Here is a 20225-nt window from a genome sequence, read left to right on the forward strand (position 1 = left end):
GGCGTTGTTTATGCTACAGAAATTCACCAAAAACGGAGAAGAAGAGCATAGTCTTCGGTCACTTCCACTTCCGTTCATAACATGACTAGACTTTTTTTTTAAGATAATTTTTTTGGGGGGCTTTTCCCTTTATTTTGAAAGTGGATAGATATGAGAGGGGGAGAGAGATTGGGGATGATACGCAGCAAAGGGCAGCAGGTTGGATTCAAACCCTGTGCCGCTGCAGGACTCAGCCAACATGGGGCGAACGCTCTTACTGGGTGAGCAAGAGGCTGCCCAACATGACTAGACTTTAATAACTTTCACCACTGCTCATTTTATAAAGGCCACCGCAAGAAAACGTGTCTTTGTTTACATTGTATAATGTGCTGTTGGATGGCTTTTTATTTTGCAATTCTGTCTGCCATCGGACATGATTGCAGCGCGCTAGCTAACATCGGCAGTCAAAAAAACATCTAGTTTTTCTTGCGGTAGCCTTTCTACAATACGGCGTGTTAAAAGTTACTATAATCCGTTCAAGGAGTTGATAAGCAGACAGATTAGCTAGCTAGTTGCTAAATTGTCTATTTCCACTTTATAAACAGATAACCATAGCAGCTAACTTTATCGTTACGTCCCTGCTGGAGCGGTCAGCTACTTTAGCGATGTTTAACGTTAGCTACATAACGCTAGCAATATATCTTGTGTAGAATCCAGGACCGGCAGGGCAGAGGGAAGTGTCAGGGAGCAGAGACAAAGTATTTAGATGAAGTGAGCTGGTTTGACCATGGAGATGGGACACAGTTAGCTTGACCACTAGCTTGTGCGGGGTAAGAGGTCGAAGGCTATGAGGTTGAGGGGTGTGGCGATGACATCACTGATACGCACGTATGTGGCTTCGCCGTCCAAACGAAGCCAAAAGGGAGCCGTTTTCGATTTTTTTCACCCTGGGACCAGGTTTCAAAAAAGTGCGTTTACAGGATTCGTTTGGACGATCGGACCAAACGATGCAAAATGTGCATTTGCATCAAAAAGCGTCTCCGTGTGGATGGCCCCTTAGGTCCTCCCACATTAATGAAACTCATTGGCAAGGGTTGGGTTTGTTGTCTGTGAAGGTTACCTGCATGTGGAATGTTGTAAAGTCTGTATATCTCATTTTACAAATCTTTCAAAAGATAATTATGGTAACACTTTCTATGAAGCCTGTCTCTATAATGCATTATAAACACAGTTATGTGTTATAATCTGCTAATAATGCTCTATAAGTATAGTTATAAACACTCATGAATAATCATAATGCTTTATAACTATATTCATACTGCTCACACTGCATTTTTATCGGATTTTAAATCGGATAGGTCACCACCAAATTATAGTTTTTCTCAATTGCTTTGGCACAATCGTTGAATGACTTTTAAACTTCGTCAAACTATATGACTATTTATATGAACATTTGGTCAGTTGTTCTCATGACTATAGTCATTTATAATTGTTTTGGCACAAAATGCACCAAGTAAGCCTTGCAGATCAAAATAGTTTGCATTAATTTGCCATTGAATCATATTGCTATCAAATGCAATTTACATGTTTATTGTCTTAATGTCCTGATAATTTTGCTGTTTCTGTACGTAAGTTTTCTTAATGTATTTGCAGTTAGCTGGTGTGTACGTACAATGGCAAAGTATGCAGCTCCCTAATAATACAATGTTAGCATCTGGATGATATTACAGAGTGGGTAACTATCAACCTTTCAGTGTACACTGTCATGTGACACGATGTCATTTGACTGTCTTGGTCTAAGCAATGATAAAGGAACCTTTTTTTTTTAAACAAAGGTTTATTCAATGATGGATTTATTTACATTTGAAACAGGAGTTAATTATTTTGAGTGAGTAATCACTTTTTGCAGGTCACATAGAGTGATGTGCTGAATGCACCACATGAGGATTGTACTTGAGGTTTTGAAAATTGTAAGTTTGTTTCAGTAAATGTGCAAAAGCAATTGGCGCAATTGCATGCAAATTATCTAATCCAAAATGAAAAAAATAAGATCGCCACAGCAGGGAATCAAACTCCAGAATCCCAGGGCAAAGCTCAGGGTTCTAACCACTCCTAAGTAGTACTCCTAAGTACTAAGTTCTTACTAGGTGTCATACAACTGTTTACCACTTGGTGTCTTCAAGCCTCGGTTGCTAGGTAACCATACTGTATACAAAAAATAGGTACTAACTAACAAACTAACGGTTGTATGCTTTCACTGAAGACAGAAAGCGCAACTGTAGTAATTGTTATAAACTTTAGAGACAAAACTTTCCTAATATGCCAGTTTCTGCGGTCATGGAAGATGAACGTCCGCCATGATTTCGGTGCACGCGAGCAACGTGTTTTTGTTGTTACGTCACAGGGTGTGAATAGCTCAGCTGTGTGGCCGAGGCTATTCGTACCGGGGGTGCAAATAGACACTCCGAAATCTTAATGACCAAAGCTAGGTTCTCATTTTAGAATAATAATTCCATACTGAAACCATTACACAACCTTTAACACTAATAGCTAAAGATCAGAAAGACTGTCAAACTTATATATACTAATATTTCTGTTATTAAAATCTTATTTTTGGCATTGCATGATATATCACCTACAAAATGGCTGCATACAGTATATGTAGGTGTATAATCTTTATTTAGCTTAACTCTGAGATGAGAGCATCATGATAGATAGATAGATAGATAGATAGATAGATAGATAGATAGATAGATAGATAGAAATAAAAATAAGATAAAAGAAGATGAAAAGATAAAAATACTAGGGTGACCAAACGTCCTCTTTTGCCCGGACATGTCCACTTTTTACCTACTGTCCGGGGCGTCCGGGGGGGTTTTACAAATTCATGAAAATGTCCGGTTTTCACTGTTTTTCATGGGCCTATTAAGCGTGTACTTAAATTGACTGGCGCTTTGCACAGTGTACTACGGTACTTTGTTGTGTGACGTAATTCCCGGCGCGCTGCGTTTGTGGCCGCTCTGACGCGCACATACACAGGGACCAGAGCAGACAGCGAAGCAGCATTGCACACAAAATGCTGCAGCGTTTCCTGCTAAAGTTTTCCCAACGCTTGGTCAGAAAACACAGAGGACGTACACTTTGTATCCTTTCTTTACTATCACTATGAATTAATTCTTCCTCGCTCTATCACCCACTCCCCACACACACAGACATGCCGGCTCGACACACACACCAGCGCACAAGTATTAACATCAGGCTACGGCGAAAGCTCTGCGTGGAGCAACCATACGAACCATAAAACAAGACTTAGTGCAGCTTAACAGTTGAACTGCAAAAAAAAAAAAATGTCCCACGTACCGTCCCGGTAGGGACCGGACTAGTGGGAGGCGGAGTGCACCGTGTGCAAAGCTGGCATATATGTTTTAGTGTCTTTATTATTTATCTTATTACATTGAAAAGGTATTAAGACATATTTTGTTGTAGCTGGATTTTCTAACACAGAAGAGGTCATATTATTTATTTATTTTAAAAGAGAGATATTATTTTGTTACAGGTTGTTACAGATTTTATTTTATTACAGAAGTTATTTTTGCACCATCGAGGCATAATAAAGCATGTTCATTAACCTAAATCAAAATATGGTCACCCTAAAAATACCAGAACATCTACTCCAAAAATATACTCAGAGGAATGAAAATAATGTATATACAAGTAGAGCATAAAAATATATAACCTGCATACATGGTTTATAAAATATGTATAAACATAAAATATGAAGGTAAACGTACAATATGTAATTTTCTCTCAATCAAAACAATGGATGGTAAACACTGACTTTTGATGACGTTGTGAAGTTACATGGAATTATTGAAGTTTTAGTTTTCATTGTTAAACACCATTGCCGATTAGAATCCATCTGTTCACGGACGAGTTTACCCATTTTTTTTTTTTTTACCCAAGTTTTATTCACGTTACGTATTGTGGCGGGACAAGAATGGACCAGAATCGATTGCTGTGAAAACCCGCTGATGCGGGTACTTTATTCTTTCTTAATACAGCAAAACGGAAACATGCAGTAGTGTAGCTCCCTTGTGGCGTGGCTAGTGAGAGGGTAAGTCTTGGGGGAATTCTCATGGGTAGGCAAAGTGCAGAAGGGAGCTCACTGGGAGACTTTTATGAGGGTGAAGACAGGAGGCCTGGAATATCCGTGGTTATTCATACAGTCCCCGTCGTCCTTAGTTTCTTTTACGGGCTTTCTGTGGGCAGGGAAACAGAGCAGTGGTTAGCTTCAGTGACAAAACAGACTGACTTGCTGGTGTTGGTGTGGCTCCTTTTATGCTGGCCTGACGAGGGTAAACGAAAGGCAGCTGGAGGCGGTAATTAGTGGCTGCCAGCCGTGTCTCGTTACAGGCTGGCTGCTGAGCCATGTGCTTGTGTTGCCAAACACAAGGCATATGCCGGGCATGGCAACGATCCACGGGCTGTTTGCCCACATTCCCCCCCCCACCCAGGTGACAAGTCGGGCTTGTCGGGGGCACCACCGGGGACCCCCGCAGAGGAAAACCAGAGCGCACAGCTCTGACAGGAAACCGAGGCCCACCCCGACCAACAGCGGGACAAGCCATCAGCATTGCCGTTGGCCACCCCCGGACGATGCTCGACCGTAAACTGAAAATCCTGTAGGGCTAGGAAAAACCGGGTGACACGAGCGTTAGTGTCCTTAGCCTGGGCCATCCATTTAAGGGGAGCGTGATCGGTCACCAAGGTGAACGTCCGGCCCAACAGGTAGTAGCGAAGTTCCAAGATCGCCCACTTGACGGGCAGTGCTTCCCTTTCGACAGCCGCATATCTCTTCTCAGATAGGTAGAGGACTGGGTGTTCCTTGCCTTCTTGCTCCTGGGACAGAACGGCCCCGAGACCGACGTCAGATGCGTCGGTGCAGAGGCGGAAAGGCTTAGAGAAGTCCGTGGCCCACAGAACAGGCTCACAGGTCAGGGCCTCCTTAAGCCGGACAAACGCGGCTTCCTCAATGGGAGTCCAACAGATCTTCTCCGGGCGACCTTTCTTGGTCAAATCTGAGAGGACGGCAGCTGTAGATGAGAATGAAGGGATACAGCGCCGGTAGTACCCCGCTAGCCCCAGGAAGGCTCGTACCTGGCATTTGGTGGTGGGACGGGGGAAACCCTGTACTGCCGCAATTTTTGCTTCCTGGGGCTTGAGTAAACCCCTGCCTATCAGATATCCCAGGTAGCGGGCCTCAGTGAGGCCGAGGTGGCATTTGGAGGGGTTGGCAGTTAGGCCTAGAGCTGTAATCGGGCCTTAAAAGTACGGCCCGAAAACGCCCGAGCTCGACAGAGTTCGGCCCGAGCCCGACCTGTACATTTTGATTGACAGCTTTTTAAAAGCTCGAACCCGTTTACAGCCCGACTGTAAAGGCCGTCTATCAGCATCATTAGTGTCGGACACGCGCTTCGCACCGTGAGTGGGCACACGCACCACTCGGCGGAAAAGGGAGAGAAAGAAAAAAGAGACTGCGCCGCATGCACAAAGCTCCTTTGTCTTTCGTAAAAATGAGTCATTTTTACTTTTTTTCTTTTTTTTTTTTTATAAGCGGGTTTTCCCCCCTTTGGTTTTTTTAAAAAAAATTTTTTTTTTCCCCCCCGCCCCCCCCCTTTTTCTTTTCCCCTTCCTTTTTTTTCTTTTTTTTTCCTTTCCCCCCCCCCCTCTTCTTCCTTCCCCCCCCCACCCCCCCCCCCCCCCCCCCCCCCCCCCAAAACCACAAACAACCCAACCACCCCCCCCCCCGTCCCCCCCCCCCCCCCCCCCCCCCCCCCCGGGTCCCGGCCGGGTTCGGGCAAAGATCTTCAGCTCTAGTTAGGCCCGCTTGGCAGAGGGCAGCAAGGACTTTCCTTAGCCTGGCGTTGTGTTCAGCCCAGTCCTCCGCATGGATGACCGTGTCATCCAAGTACGCAGCAGCGTAGTCTCGGTGTGGGGCCAGGATCTGGTCCATCATCCTTTGGAAGGTAGCCGGGGCTCCATGAACACCGAATGGGAGCACTCTGTACTGCCAGTGGCCACTAGGTGTGCTAAAAGCCGTCTTTTGTTTTGCCTCCGGGCTCAGGGGTACTTGCCAATAGCCCTTGGTTAGATCCAGTGTCGATATAAACCTTGCACGGCCTAACTGTTCCACCAGCTCGTCTACCCGGGGGAGAGGATAGCTGTCAAAGTTCGAGACTTTGTTCAGTTGGCGGAAGTCATTACAGAATCTCCAAGAGCTGTCTGGCTTCGGGACCAGCACTATAGGGTTAGAACAGGGGCTGTGGGATGGGTCAATTACCCCGAGCTGGAGCATTTTTTTTACTTCCTCCTCCACCGATTCGGTAGGGCCGTTGCCGGATAATGGTCCCAGGGGGAGTATGGATCTCGTGCTGCACAACATTAGTCCTGCCAGGAATGGGGGAAAAAACATCCCGGTTTTGATCGATCAACTCCCTAAGCTCCTGCAGTTGGGCTGGACCAAGGCCCTCTCCACAGTGGACTGGGGGTTGGTCAACATGGGCACAGGCCGTCAGCAGGGGCACGGGTTCAATCCATCATTTGAGTAGGTTGATGTGGTACGTTTGGACCGACTGCCGTCGGCCTGGTTGCTGGACTCGGTAGTTGACGGGCCCTAGGCGTTCCACCACGGTGTAAAGGCCTTGCCAGGTGGCAAGGAACTTACAAGATGCAGAGGGAATGAGGACCAAAACCCGATCGCCCACTTGGAATTCCCGGGGTTGGGCCGGACGGTTGAAGGTCTGCTGTTGGGCCCTCTGGGCCTCCTCCATGTGGGCACGCACCAGTGGCATAACCCTCTCAATCCGGTCCTGCATCTCCTTGATGTGCTCAATGGTAGTAAGGAAGGGTGATGGCTGCTGTTCCCAGGCCTCCCGGGCCACATACAGAAGGCCCCTAGGTCGCCGTCCATACAACAACTCGAAAGGACTGAAACCCGTCGACACCTGGGGGACCTCACGAATGGCAAAGAGGACATAAGGGAGAAGAAGGTCCCAGTCTCGCCTGTCTTCGTCCACCACCCGTCGGAGCATTCTCTTCAACGTTTGATTGAAACGTTCTACGAGCCCATCCGTCTGAGGGTGGTAGATGGAGGTGTGGAGATGATGGACCTTCAGGAGGGCGCACAGGGCTTTTGTCAGGCGGGACATGAAAGGGGTGCCTTGATCCATGAGGATATCCTTTGGGATGCTGACCCGGCTAAAGAGCATGAAGAGCTCCCGAGCAATGTTCTTGGCGGTGGCTTTTCGCAGGGGGACAGCCTCGGGATACCGGGTTGCATAGTCCATAATGACCAAAATATATTCATGTCCACGACCTGATTTTGGGAGGGGGCCAACTAGGTCCATGCCGATGCGTTCAAATGGGACATCAATGATGGGAAGGGGAATAAGCGGGCTTGGAGGAGGCATTCGAGGGTAAAGTGCGCTGACACGTGGGGCAACGTTGGCAGAAATTCCGCACCTCCGCTGTCCTCCCAGGCCAATGGAACCGATCCCTGATTCAGGCTTCGGTATTCTGGGCCCCCAGGTGACCCGCCATAGGATGGGTGTGAGCCAAGGTCATTACGGCGTCAATCTGAGTGCGTGGAACAACCAACAAGTCCCGCCGTTCCCCTCGAAGGACCGCACTGTAGTACAGGAGTCCGTTGTGCACCTTGAAATACTGATCGGGGAGGGTCCTAAGTCGCCGCTCTCCTTCTATCTGCAGGACCTGCCACCAAGCATGTTTTAGGCGGTCGTCCTCCTTCTGCTCTCAAGCGAACCGTCCTCCTCCAGCAATCTGTTGAAACAGGTCAGAGAAAGGATTGGAAGCCCCTTGTCCCCGCTCACCTTCTTCGTCCGCATCAGAAGAACCATCTTGGGCCAGCAGGACAGGTCGTTCCTCCGGCTGGGGCAGAGGGCGGTGAACCCGGGGACGCCCTCTCCGCTTCCTTGCACGCCCACCCCAAGCCTCGGGGAAACCGGGCCAGTCCCGGCCAAGGAGAGCCGGTACGGGGAGCCCCGGCAACGTCCCTACTAACAAGGGCCAGGAACCGGAGGCGTCTTGAACAACCACCCGGGTGGCTGTCACTTCCTGGACATCTCCGTGGACACAGGAGATGGGTAACATGGTAATAGTCCAGGGGGCTCTCCTTCCAAGACGTCCGGGCGAACCAGGGAGACAGTGCTTCCCGAGGATGGGATGCGGACCCGGCAGGTGGGGACCCGTTTTAGTTGGGAAGTGTGGATAGCCCAGCCGGCCAGCCAGGTCCGGGTAGGGGGAGAACGAATGCCTGACCAAGTCAAGTCTCAAGTCTTGAGGGGCAAGTACAAGTCAAGTCTCAAGTCTATGGCCATCTGATCTGTCCCTAACACTGTATTGTTAAATCTTATGAATTCAAAGAATGTCCTGTAGCTACCATCCATACAGTACAGTATCAAAATCAGTTGTAGGATAACTTTATGGGCTCTACTACAATGCAATCTGAAGAAACACAAATTAAGAACTCTGTTTCAATTTCATAACTGTAAACTAAAGTAATACTAAACGTTTCTATCATGTTTTTATTTTTTCTGAAATAAAATGTGGGCACTGCAGCCAAGAGTGGATGTGAATTTGTGACGGGAATAATATCACTTATGCTTTAATGGAGCTAGCTTAATTTAGTTAAATCCAGAACTTACATTGGGTCTCCAATTTAGGACATCATATAGTCTAATCTTCTGCTACTTAACACATCTCTCTAGCCCTCGGACCTGGTGAAATATTAACCTAAGTCTGTCACATCATATGGATACAACTATAAAGATACAATTTGCCTTTTCCCAGCATTAGCACAACACTTTGCGATGGTTAGCTTGTTACCTGTGACGATATCTACTTCTCTTTCACATTAGCAAGTGACTGACCTATCTGGGGACATGCAGCTTGTCATATGTTTCCCCAACGTATATGCGCCAATAAAAGAAAATACAAATACAATAATACATTTAGATATAAAAAGCAATAATTGGTCACCGGGTTAGCTCAGTTGGTAGAGCATGCGCACATAATAAAGATTTACTCCTTGATGCAGAGGCCGCGGGTTCGACTGCGGCCCTGTCATGTCATTTCCCCTCTCTCTCCCCCCTTTCATGTCTTCATCAGTCCTATGGAAATAAAGTCCTAAAATGCCTGAAAAAAATTATCTTAAAAAAAAAAAAGAAGCAATAATTGCATGAAAACAGGTTGTTGGTGAGTCTCGAAGATCGAGTCAGAGTCAAGTCTAAATTCACTGTTTGTGCGACTTAAGAACGACTCGAATCCGAGTCTCAGACTCGAGTCCCCATCCATGTTTTTCTCCCATCCCAGAATTCTGTGTGGACTCGCCAGACCCTCCTCCGCAGCACCGCGGCAGAGAAAGGTCTGGCAAAACGAGACTAGGATTGCTGTAATGATAGTGACTTACTGCTACCTGGCTGGGGGCTGACTGTGGATGTGTCCCTGGGGCTGCTGTCTGCTCTTTTACTGACTGCAGCCTCTTAGCGCCGTGGGGAGTGAGGCAGACAGATGTGCTAGCTGGCTAAATTAGCATTAGATTAGTTGTCTATCTTCACAGCTAACGTAATGTGGCAAACTTGTTTGTGGGTTAGCCCAGTGCTGTTAACCGTGGTCAAAACAATCATACTAACATGTTGAACAATGTTGTAACCTTGTATAATGTTACCCACCAAGCGTTAGTATTAGCTTCTTGTCAACCAGCACATTTTAGTAGTGTTGGATCAATTGATATGTACCATATCACTAAATAAGGTCTCTGCTGTATTACTGTGTTGCAAAGTGGCATGTAATCAATGACACAATAATGTGTGGCAGAAAAAAAGCAGTATTACGGTTACTGAGTATTACTCTTTCTGTGACATGGTATGATTTACAATTGCTCTCAAATGTATCATCTGGGTTCCTGTGTTTTGATGGAAGTTAGAGTAACTAGAGGGGGCAAAGGATGTATGTATGACAGGCGACTAAAGGAAACGTCCCGTGTCAGAAATAAAATTATAGAATTCTCTGAACATTTTTGGAAACATTTGGGATAGTGTAAGTACACAAATCAACAAAATATATAACATAGGTATAGTCATTTTTAGACATTTTAATGCAGAAATATTACATATTGTACCTTTAACCGGGGGCAAATTGCGTAATAGTGCAGTATTGTGATGTGTGAGGTATTGAGAGTGTTATCGCACACTCAGTGTTGTGTGTTTTATAGCTTTATGGCATGTGGCAGGAAAGAGTTCCTATAGGGGCTCATGCAGCATTGAAGCTGTCAGAGCCTTTTGGAGAAGGTGCTCCGCTGTTGGACCAGTGTGGGGTTGGAGAGGGTGGTCAGGGTTATCCGTTTGTTTAGTGACCTCCTCTCCACCACAGCTTCAAATGTCTCCTGCTTACAGCCAATATCCCGTTCTGGTATACAGCCATATATCATAATCATATATAAACATGATACATTCAATGTACTTCTACTTTCAAGTGTATAATCTACAGTTTATTTATTTTATGTATTTATTTGATACGGACAGAGCACGTTAATGAACAGCAGTATAAAAAACAATATGTAAACATGTGGAGTTAGCAAGAATGCTAATTTAGGCCCTAGGCAGGTAACAGAAACAGAACATTACAAGTAACAATGCATAGATACAAGTATACAGGGGCGGATCTACTGGGGTGGCATAGGGTGGCAACTGCCACCCTAAAAGAAAGCCTTGCCACCCCTGCTGCCACCCCAGTTGGCAGCAACGAATTACGGTAAAAGTTATGGCAAATTTGACAATTTACGAGCGTGCGTCTCCAATGTCCGACTACAGTGAATGCAGCATAAGATGACGCCAGAGCGGAGAGAGCCTGTTTTGTTTGGAAAACTGAGTGGCGCTAAGTGAGGGAGCCAGGAGTCGCGATGAATGGAGACACAGGAGGAAAGAGGTCAAAACGGATTAACATCTATCAAGAAATGAAATTATAACGAAAGCACAGAGCTAGCATGGTTGCGATGCTGATTTTGAGATGATAAAAATCAGGTTGAAGAACGTTATTTCGCCAACTATACAATGTTACTTAGGGCCCTATTTTAACGATCTGAAACGCAAGTGTGAAACGCAAAACGCAAGTAGCTTTGTGGGCGGATCTTGGGCGCTGTTGCTATTTTACCGGCGGGATAAATGACTCTTGCGCCCGACGCAAATCTAAAATGGGTTGGTCTGAAGTAGCTAGGTGTGGTTTGGGCGTAACGTGCAATAAACCAATCAGAGCGTCATCTCACATTCCCTTTAAGAGCAGGGCGCTTGTTCCATGGCGGATTGCTATTATGACGGCGGGATTTCCCTGGCGAACGCCAGGAGCAGTTCACAGCTGAGGAGACTGGACGTTTTCGTCAGGGCAGTAAAAGAAAGAGAAGTGACATTGTATGGGGATGGGAGAAACCCACCCAAATTAGCTTCCGTTAAACAGGCGTGGGAAGAAATTGCCACAATTGTTTCCACGGCTGGCTTCCTTAGGACATCGCACCAGTGCCGCAAGCGCTACAACGATGTCAGAAGACGGGGGAAGTCCAAGCTTGCTGGCAACAAACGGACACGCAGTACAACTAGAGGGGGATCTGCCTCTACTCAGGACCTGACGCCAGCTGAGGACATCGCTGCTTCCACCCTCACCGCTGAAAGCGTTCAGGGATTTGGAGGCTTGGAAATAGGCACCCAACCCGATACAGCTGTTCAACCCCAAGGTACACTTATAAATGTAGTTCACATACAAAGAGTTTTGTCATGAAATTATTTTTTAATCATTATTGACATGAAATAAATACACACAGCAAAAATAAATAACAGCCTACAATAAATCAAAACAATGTAACGCAGCTCCGCAGGAAGAAGACCCTGGCCTCGGGAGCAGTGCGCACGAGCCAGCTGAGGAGGGAGCAGCGCAACCACCAAGGTGCAGAGAAACCAGACCCACTACACGGCGCAGCATCATCCGACCGGAGGACCACCCGTTCCTGCAGCTCCGGGTTTGACATGCTGGAGCGGGAGCTGTCTGGGATGCGGCAGAGCATAAACGCCCGTCTTGACCGGGTGGCGATGTTGCTGCGGCCTCTCGGGCGCATCTCCTCAAGTCTGGAGAGGATTGCTGCAGCCATGGAGCGTGGGCCTTCAAATGCACCACCACCTCCTGTTGTGCCTCTTCCTCCTCCTGTTGTGCCTCTTCCTCATCCTGTTGTGCCAATTGCTTCTCCCCCCACTCCATCTCCGTGCACCCGCTTCACCAGGAGCCAATCGCGCATTGCCACTCCCGCACCCTTGCGTGTCCAATCCCGCCGTGGCGCGCGTCGCATGCCTATGATGAGAGGAGGGAAAAATAAGTAGTTATTCGGTTTAAATCTTCTCAACTTTTCCATCTTTTTTATTGTTTTGTTCAGTTACAGTTTGCTATTGATTTTTGACCAAATGTAAATAAAGAAATGTCACAAAGACATACTCTCCGATGTTTTGGGCTCACTCTCACTGAATCACGAGGTTATGAATGCATGGTGATATTTTAGCAATGTAGTCTAACATTAGACCGAGATTACTTTGCTTACCTCACTATGGACGATGCAGCTTTTCTGTCAGGTACGCTCTCCTCTCCCGTGCGGCTGCTGCTGCTGGGGCATTTGGGTTAAGTGGCATCGGCACATGCAGTTCAACATCTCGTCTCCTTAAGTCCTCTAATATTTCCTCATTTATGTCATCAACACATCCATGATTCATGGAAATGTTGTGTAAAACACAACACGCCACAAAGAATGCTGCGACTTGTTGAGGACTGTACTGTGAAGTGCCTCCTGACCTATCCAAACACCTGAAGCGCATTTTCAGTATGCCGAATGTTCGTTCAATTACACTGCGTGTTTGTGTGTGTTTCCGATTATATAGCATTTCACTCCCTGTTGCTGGCATTATAAATGGTGTCATCAGCCACGTCTTTAACGGATAGCCGTTGTCCCCTAACAGCCACCCATCCAAGGGGGGATTCCCCTCGAAGATGGCAGGAATGGCAGAGTTTGCCAGTATAAATGAGTCGTGGCTTGATCCAGGGTAATTCGCAAAAACATGCGTGATTTTACAAGTAGCATCGCAAATCACTTGGATGTTGATCGAATGGGTTCCCTTGCGGTTGATGTATATCAGTGCGTTTTCTGATGGGGCACGTAGCTGAACATGGGTGCAGTCTATAGCACCAACAACACCAGGGAACCCATACTTCTCCCAAAACGCCTGCTTCACTCTTTCCTGGCTGTCAGGTGTGACGGGGAATTGGATGTATTCCCCAGCATGTCGGACTAGACCTGATGTAACTGCATGTATAGCCGAACTTATGGCAGATTGGGAAATGCCTCCAATGGAGCTCAGGGGGTGCTGGAACGACCCAAACGCATAGAAATGCAGTGCCGCTGTAATCTTTACTGCAACGGGGAAGGCATAGGGACTGGGTGCATCAGTCCCCAGCTCACCTGCCAGGAGATGGCAGACATCTGTCACAGCCTGACGGGTCAGGCGTAGCTTACGCCTACATTCGTCCTCACTGAGGGAGAGATAGGTCTGTCTGGGCCGGTAGATCCTCTCCCTCCTGCGTCTTATTCTTTGTCCCAAGACGTATTCCATCTCACTGTGCAATACAAAACTTATGAGCAAGCGCAACTTAACTGGTAAGATGAAGTGTAAGAGTTTTAATAAACTTACATGACAGCAAAGGTGATTTCGCAGTCTTCAGAACTTTGTTTCCTGGTTCTTGACGGACAACCCACTTTGTCAGGTGTCCTTATATACCTATGTGTCTTGCCACTATTGGTCAAACAGGTTAGTTTGATCCGTCATCTATTAGCCTGAATAATTTGGGAAAATATGTATACTAGATTTATGCCTATCTTTTTCACATCTTCATGGACACCATAATGATTTCCCTTGTGTGGTAATATTTTTCCTTGTATTTATATATGCTTTGCATAAATAGTAACTGCTTCGTCCGTATAGATGAGAGAAGCAATGTGTATGCGCTTTGTGCGCACACTACATTATGGCCAAGCATGCGCCCTTAAAATAGCTTCTGAATAACACGCTACTGACTTTAGACTAGCGCCACTGACTTTAGACCAGGTTTTTCCTGGTCAGTGGCGGAATTGTTTTCTGAAACTGCAAAATAGCATGAGAGAACGTTTGCGCTGGAACACGCCTCCTATTCCCTATTTTACCAACGTGCGTCTGTGGAGGGAAAAGTCCGCTTTGCGTCGGGTGCAAAATAGGAATGATACATGCGTCGGTGTACAAAGGCAATTGCGCCGAGTGCAAGATAGGGCCCTTAGGGTCTGACGTTTGTTCTGTGTAAAGTAGGCTACAAAAGCTAATATTGATTCAACGTCTGTCAAGGAAAATTTTTTTGGGTTTTTATTTATATATAATATATATACATACATATATATATATATACACATACATACATACAAACTGGTGTAAGCTACTGTATACTATTCAAATAGCAAAAATGAGTAGGCATATACATTATGAAGAAAGGAGAAAATAAGCTTTAAAATAGAACCATCTAAAAGGGCGCAAGGAGGCAATGCCAACAGGATTTGGGTATGATTATATTGAAAAGCAGTCCTTGTTTTTTAACTCAAACGTATCTTTACCATGTCATGTGATGTGCTACTTCAGTACACAACAAACAAATATTGACCACTACAGATTAACATTTAACATTCATATTCACATTATAGACACCACCGCTGACTATCCCATTAACAATTTGGCCACAATTAAGCACACTGACATACAGGATCCAGCCATATGGGTTCTGACCTTGTCTTGTTTTTGTTTTACCATAAGTCATAGTTCTGTGCATTCTGTTTGTATATACAGTACAATACATTTCACTAAGACAGACCTTACTTATCAATGCAAATTAGTTGGAAAGATAAGTAAATATGAAACCATCTTGCGATGGGATCGCACCATCTGCGATGCCAAATCGGGCCAGGTACGTAAAGTGGGGAACCAAGGCAACACATTCTCACTGCCAGCCCTTCAAAATGCAACGCTTGGTCAGGTGCCTTTGGCGATTGTTACTGACGCACAAAGTCTCCTTTAACGTCTCAGTCGACTAATTCACGCTTGGCGCGATGACGCTCTGGGTCAGAACTGATTTGGCGTCTTTTAAAAAATTATGTTTAACTGACATGCGCCATAAGATCGGAATAATTAGATTTGGGAAAAGATGGGGTTACAAAATGTACAGTGACATTTTTCAGTGACATGCGGGACAAGAACCCTGGTCACCTGGGTAAAACATCTGTGCACTTCGACCCAACCTACCGCCTAATGTGAATTCTTGGTCTTTCAAACTACTCCCTACCATTGTCACTCTTCATAATACGTCATCTTAAAAGCACTGCAGTCGAGCTGCTGCTATGCCCGGTGCGTCCCATACAGATGCTAAAGGGTGATTTTGCCGTCAGTATCTGATGCCTCCACGCAGAGCTTTCGCCGAAGCCTATGTAAGTGGCCTGATGTTTATACTTGTGCGCTGGTGTGTTTGTCAAGCCAGCATGTGTATGTGTGTGTGTGTGTGTGTGTGTGTGTGTGTGTGTGTGTGTGTGTGTGTGTGTGTGTGTGTGTGTGTGTGTGGGGAGTGGGTGATAGAGCGAGGGAGAAGTGAGAGAGTGATGGCGATTAGCTTTGGAGCGAGTAGTGACTCTAGAGTCCTAGTGAGAGAATCAAAGTGTCTCCCCTGTATTTTCTGACCACCGTGGGAAATCTGTACCAGGAGAAGTTCACCCTCTCCTTGATTTCATGTTGTTTATGGAGAAGGAGAACCAGGAAATGAGTCAGGGGAAATGCAACGTGCATGAGGTGCATGTCCAGCTACGGCGTAGAGGAGTCTGTGGGGGTACGGCGTAGATTCGACACACAACCATAAAAAGGCCTTTATTATGAAAAAATCACTTTTTCTGGGATTTGGGGTGTTCTTTTGTGTCTCTGGTGCTTCACACACATACAAACTTTGAAAAAAATTCATCCATGCTGTTTTGAGTGAGATATGGTTTCTGAATGTGTCCTGCCTTCAGTCTCCTAGTGAGCTGTTCAAAATATGCTGTTTTTTGAAAATTAATTCTAGTACAACCTTAAAATACAGTTATGAACCTGAAAATGAGCATAATATGGGCGCTTTAAAAAAATAATTTCCTACTGGAGATAATGAAGTTTTGGACCATTTTCCTTCAACAGTGTCAATATATTAAAATAAGTGAAATCGCCGCAGTAGTTTATTCGTTCTCCAGAAAAAACTAGACTACATGACCTCTAGAGATATGCTGCTGGATGGCCGGGCTGTGTAAGGACATCTGGCTTGCGTGACCGGGCCTCTGTAGAAAAATGTCACTTTATTGATTGCGCACACAGAAAGTACAACAACGTAAGTTATGGGCTAATAGAGTCCTGCCAGGGACACTGCAGTCTGTTCCACACTGCCAGTCTGACCTTGATGATCAGAGATGAATCAGGCTCCAGGATCTTCCAGTTTTCCTGCAGGCCAAGATCCATATCACAGTACTGCTGTTGAACAGGTTCAAATTCATTTTCAAATTTAACAGACCTTAGTCTTGGAATCCAGATGTAATCTTTTCACTGTTAATTTCAGAAGAGAAAAAAACTGCAGAGACTGTCTGATGACTTGTACTCAATTTATTCTGAAGACATTTAGACATTTCTCTAATAAATATCAAATGAGTGATCTTTGTTAGAGCTTTAAATGTGAATATGTACCAACACCATGTACAGACCAAATCCCAGCATCACTACCTGGGGAGAAAGGGACCCACATTGTTGTTAATGAACCCACTCTAGACACCTGACCTCCCAGATGCACGATGCAAATGATGTAGAGATGCCTTTACATGAGGTTTGCCAGGTGCCATCTGTTTCCCTACTTGTCATGTCGAAGGGAATAGGTGAATATAATACAATGTAGATGTATTATTCATCAAAATGTGTTACAAATGTACATGGGAGTCCATAAGGTCTGACCAGATGTTCCAATATATTAACAGACAATACTGCTGTGTTTCTGTGTGTACTTCAGCCTACATGAGATTAAATTAAATGATGCATTTTTCTAGTTTCCAAACCCGTATTTAAGTAAAGTAGCAAAACTACAATGTAGAAATACAAGGAATTGTCCTGCATTCAAAATGTTACTTAGGCGGAAGTATAGAATACAGATGTATTATCAGCAAAATATACTTAAGCTATCAAAAGTTAAAGTACACATGATCACTTTTCATGTAAGCAGTATTTTCACTGATTGGCACTATATTACATTACACTGTATATTGGAGGGCAATGTTTTTGAGGTATTCAGAAATTTTTGCTTAAGCAAACGTAGCAATAAGACAATGTAAACACACTTCATGAAAAGTCCTGCATTACAAATTCTACTTGAGTAAAAGTCATAGGCTAAGTATTAGCAGCAAAATATTCTTAAGGTATCAAAAGTAGGGTGCCCGGGTAGCTCACCTGGTAGAGAGCGCGGCCTAGAGCTGAAGATCTTTGCCCGAACCTGACGGGACCCGGCAGGTTCGGTCGGTCTCTGTCTTAATTTCTATCATTTTACATGGGCTCGTTCTTGCGCTGTAAATGAGCGGTCAGGTGATGCGTTTGGATTAGCGCGAAAATGGATGCTGAGGAGGTGAAATGGAGGCTGGCCTCTGGAGGACTTATTTTATTTCTTTGTTCCAACTTCCAAGTGGCCTGTAGCCTACATTAGTCATGAATAAATGATATTAAAAAATTTATAAATGACTCATTCTTGACAAAAGGCAAAAGAGCTGTGTGCGTGCGCACATTTGAATAATGTCGGGCTGTAAACGGGTTTGGGCTTTTAAAAAGCTGTCAATCAAAATGTACTTGTTGGGCTTGGGCCGAATTCTGTCGGGCTCGGGCCTTGTCAGGCCTAACTTTTAAAGCCTGATTACAGCTCTAGCGCAGCCATACATAGAGGTTCACTCCTCGACGCAGCGGCCGATGGTTCGACTCCGACCTGCGGCCCTTTGCTGCATGTCATTCCCCCCTCTCTCTCCCCTTTCATGTCTTCAGCAGTCCCACACATAAAATAAAGGCCTAAGATGCCCAAAAAATTATCTTAAAAAAAAAAAAAAGAATCAAAAGTATTAATTATACCCTTTCAGAGTGTTAGATTACAGAACCTGCATCTCTCTCACTCTTTTGTAGCGGGACATGTTAAACCTTCATCATTCTTATTAATACATGGAGTTATGGTGACCTCCCATAAATCCCAGCATAGCTTTGCACTCCAACCTGACCAGATGTAAAAACAGCCACAGTAACTGCAAACACCTGCGTGGGTGTGCAGGACACTTAATTAATAGAATGCATCATATTTAATGAGTTATTTATATGTTTTGTATGTTAAGAATCTATAGCTGTTAAATAAATATAGTGTAGTAAAAAGTACAACATTTACATATTATTTTTATATATAGATGTGGGGTTACAAAATGTAGAGTGACATTTTTCAGTGACACGCGGGACAAGAACCCTGGTCACCTAGGTTAAAGTCCTGTGTTGTTCGACCCAACCTACCGCCTAATGTGAATTTTTGGTCTTTCATACTACTCCCTACCATTATCACTCTTCATACTATGTCATCTTACAAGAGCCGCAGTCGAGCTGCTGCTATGCCCGGTGCGTCCCATACAGACGCTAAAGGATAATTTTGCCGTCAGTATCTGATGCTAAGAGCCACTGAACAAGCATCAGTGTATAGAGTTAGAACTGGTTGGCCAAGTCCCAATCCCTAATTTCTACCCACTTACTTCTGGCGCCCTTGTTTTGAACTCAACTACAAGCCTGTAAAGTTTCATGACTGCATCTGCTGTGAGAAAGGCCTATCACTGGTTTGCACTTTACAACATCACCACCAGAGAGCAGTCTCTTCACTTCATAACCACCCAGCTGCAGTGAGCCTGAGCTGCCTACAGTGGGCTGTCACACATCAAGCCCATCACAACAAGCCATTTGGTCTCATCTGGAGCCTTAAAGTCATGTTAAAAAAATAATTTCCTACTGGAGATAATGAAGTTTTGGACCATTTTCCTACAAAAGTGTCAATATATTAAAATAAGTGAAATCGCCGCAGTAGTTTATTCGTTCTCCAGACAAGACAGATGTTTCACTTTTTTGTAAAAACTAGACTACATGACCTCTAGAGATATGCTGCTGGATGGCCGGGCTGTGTAAGGACATCTGGCTTGCGTGACCGGGCCTCTGTAGAAAAATGTCACTTTATTGATTGCACACACAGAAAGTACAACAACGTAAGTTATGGGCTGATAGAGTCCTGCCAGGGACACTGCAGTCTGTTCCACACTGCCAGTCTGACCTTGATGATCAGAGATGAATCAGGCTCCAGGATTTTCCAGTTTTCCTGCAGGCCAAGATCCATATCACAGTACTGCTGTTGAACAGGTTCAAATTCATTTTCAAATTTGACAGACCTCAGTCTTGGAATCCAGATGTAATCTTTTCACTGTTAATTTCAGAAGAGAAAAAAACTACAGAGACTGTCTGATGACTTGTACTAAATTTATTCTGAGGACATTTAGACATTTCTCTAATAAAGATCAAATGAGTGATCTTTGTTAGAGCTTTAAATGTGAATATGTACCAACACCATGACTATTCAGTACAGACCAAATCCCAGCATCACTACCTGGGGAGAAAGGGACTCACATTGTTGTTAATGAACCCACTCTAGACACCTAACCTCCCAGATGCACCATGCAAATGATATAGGTGTCATCTGTTTCCCTACTTGTCATGTCGAAGGGAATAGGTGAATAGCATACAATGTAGATGCATTATTCATCAAAATGTGTTACAAATGTACATGGGAGTACATAGGGTCTGACCAGATGTTCCAATATTAACAGACAATACTGCTGTGTTTCTGTGTGTACTTCAGCCTACATGAGATTAAATTAAATTATGCATTTTTCTAGTTTTCAAACCCGTATTTAAGTAAAGTAGCAAAACTACAATGTAGAAATACAAGTAACTGTCCTGCATTCAAAATGTTTCTTAGGCAGAAGTATAGAATACAGATGTATTATCAGCAAC

The sequence above is a fragment of the Perca fluviatilis genome, chromosome 6 (assembly GCF_010015445.1).
Source record: "Perca fluviatilis chromosome 6, GENO_Pfluv_1.0, whole genome shotgun sequence".
NCBI lineage: Eukaryota > Metazoa > Chordata > Actinopteri > Perciformes > Percidae > Perca > Perca fluviatilis.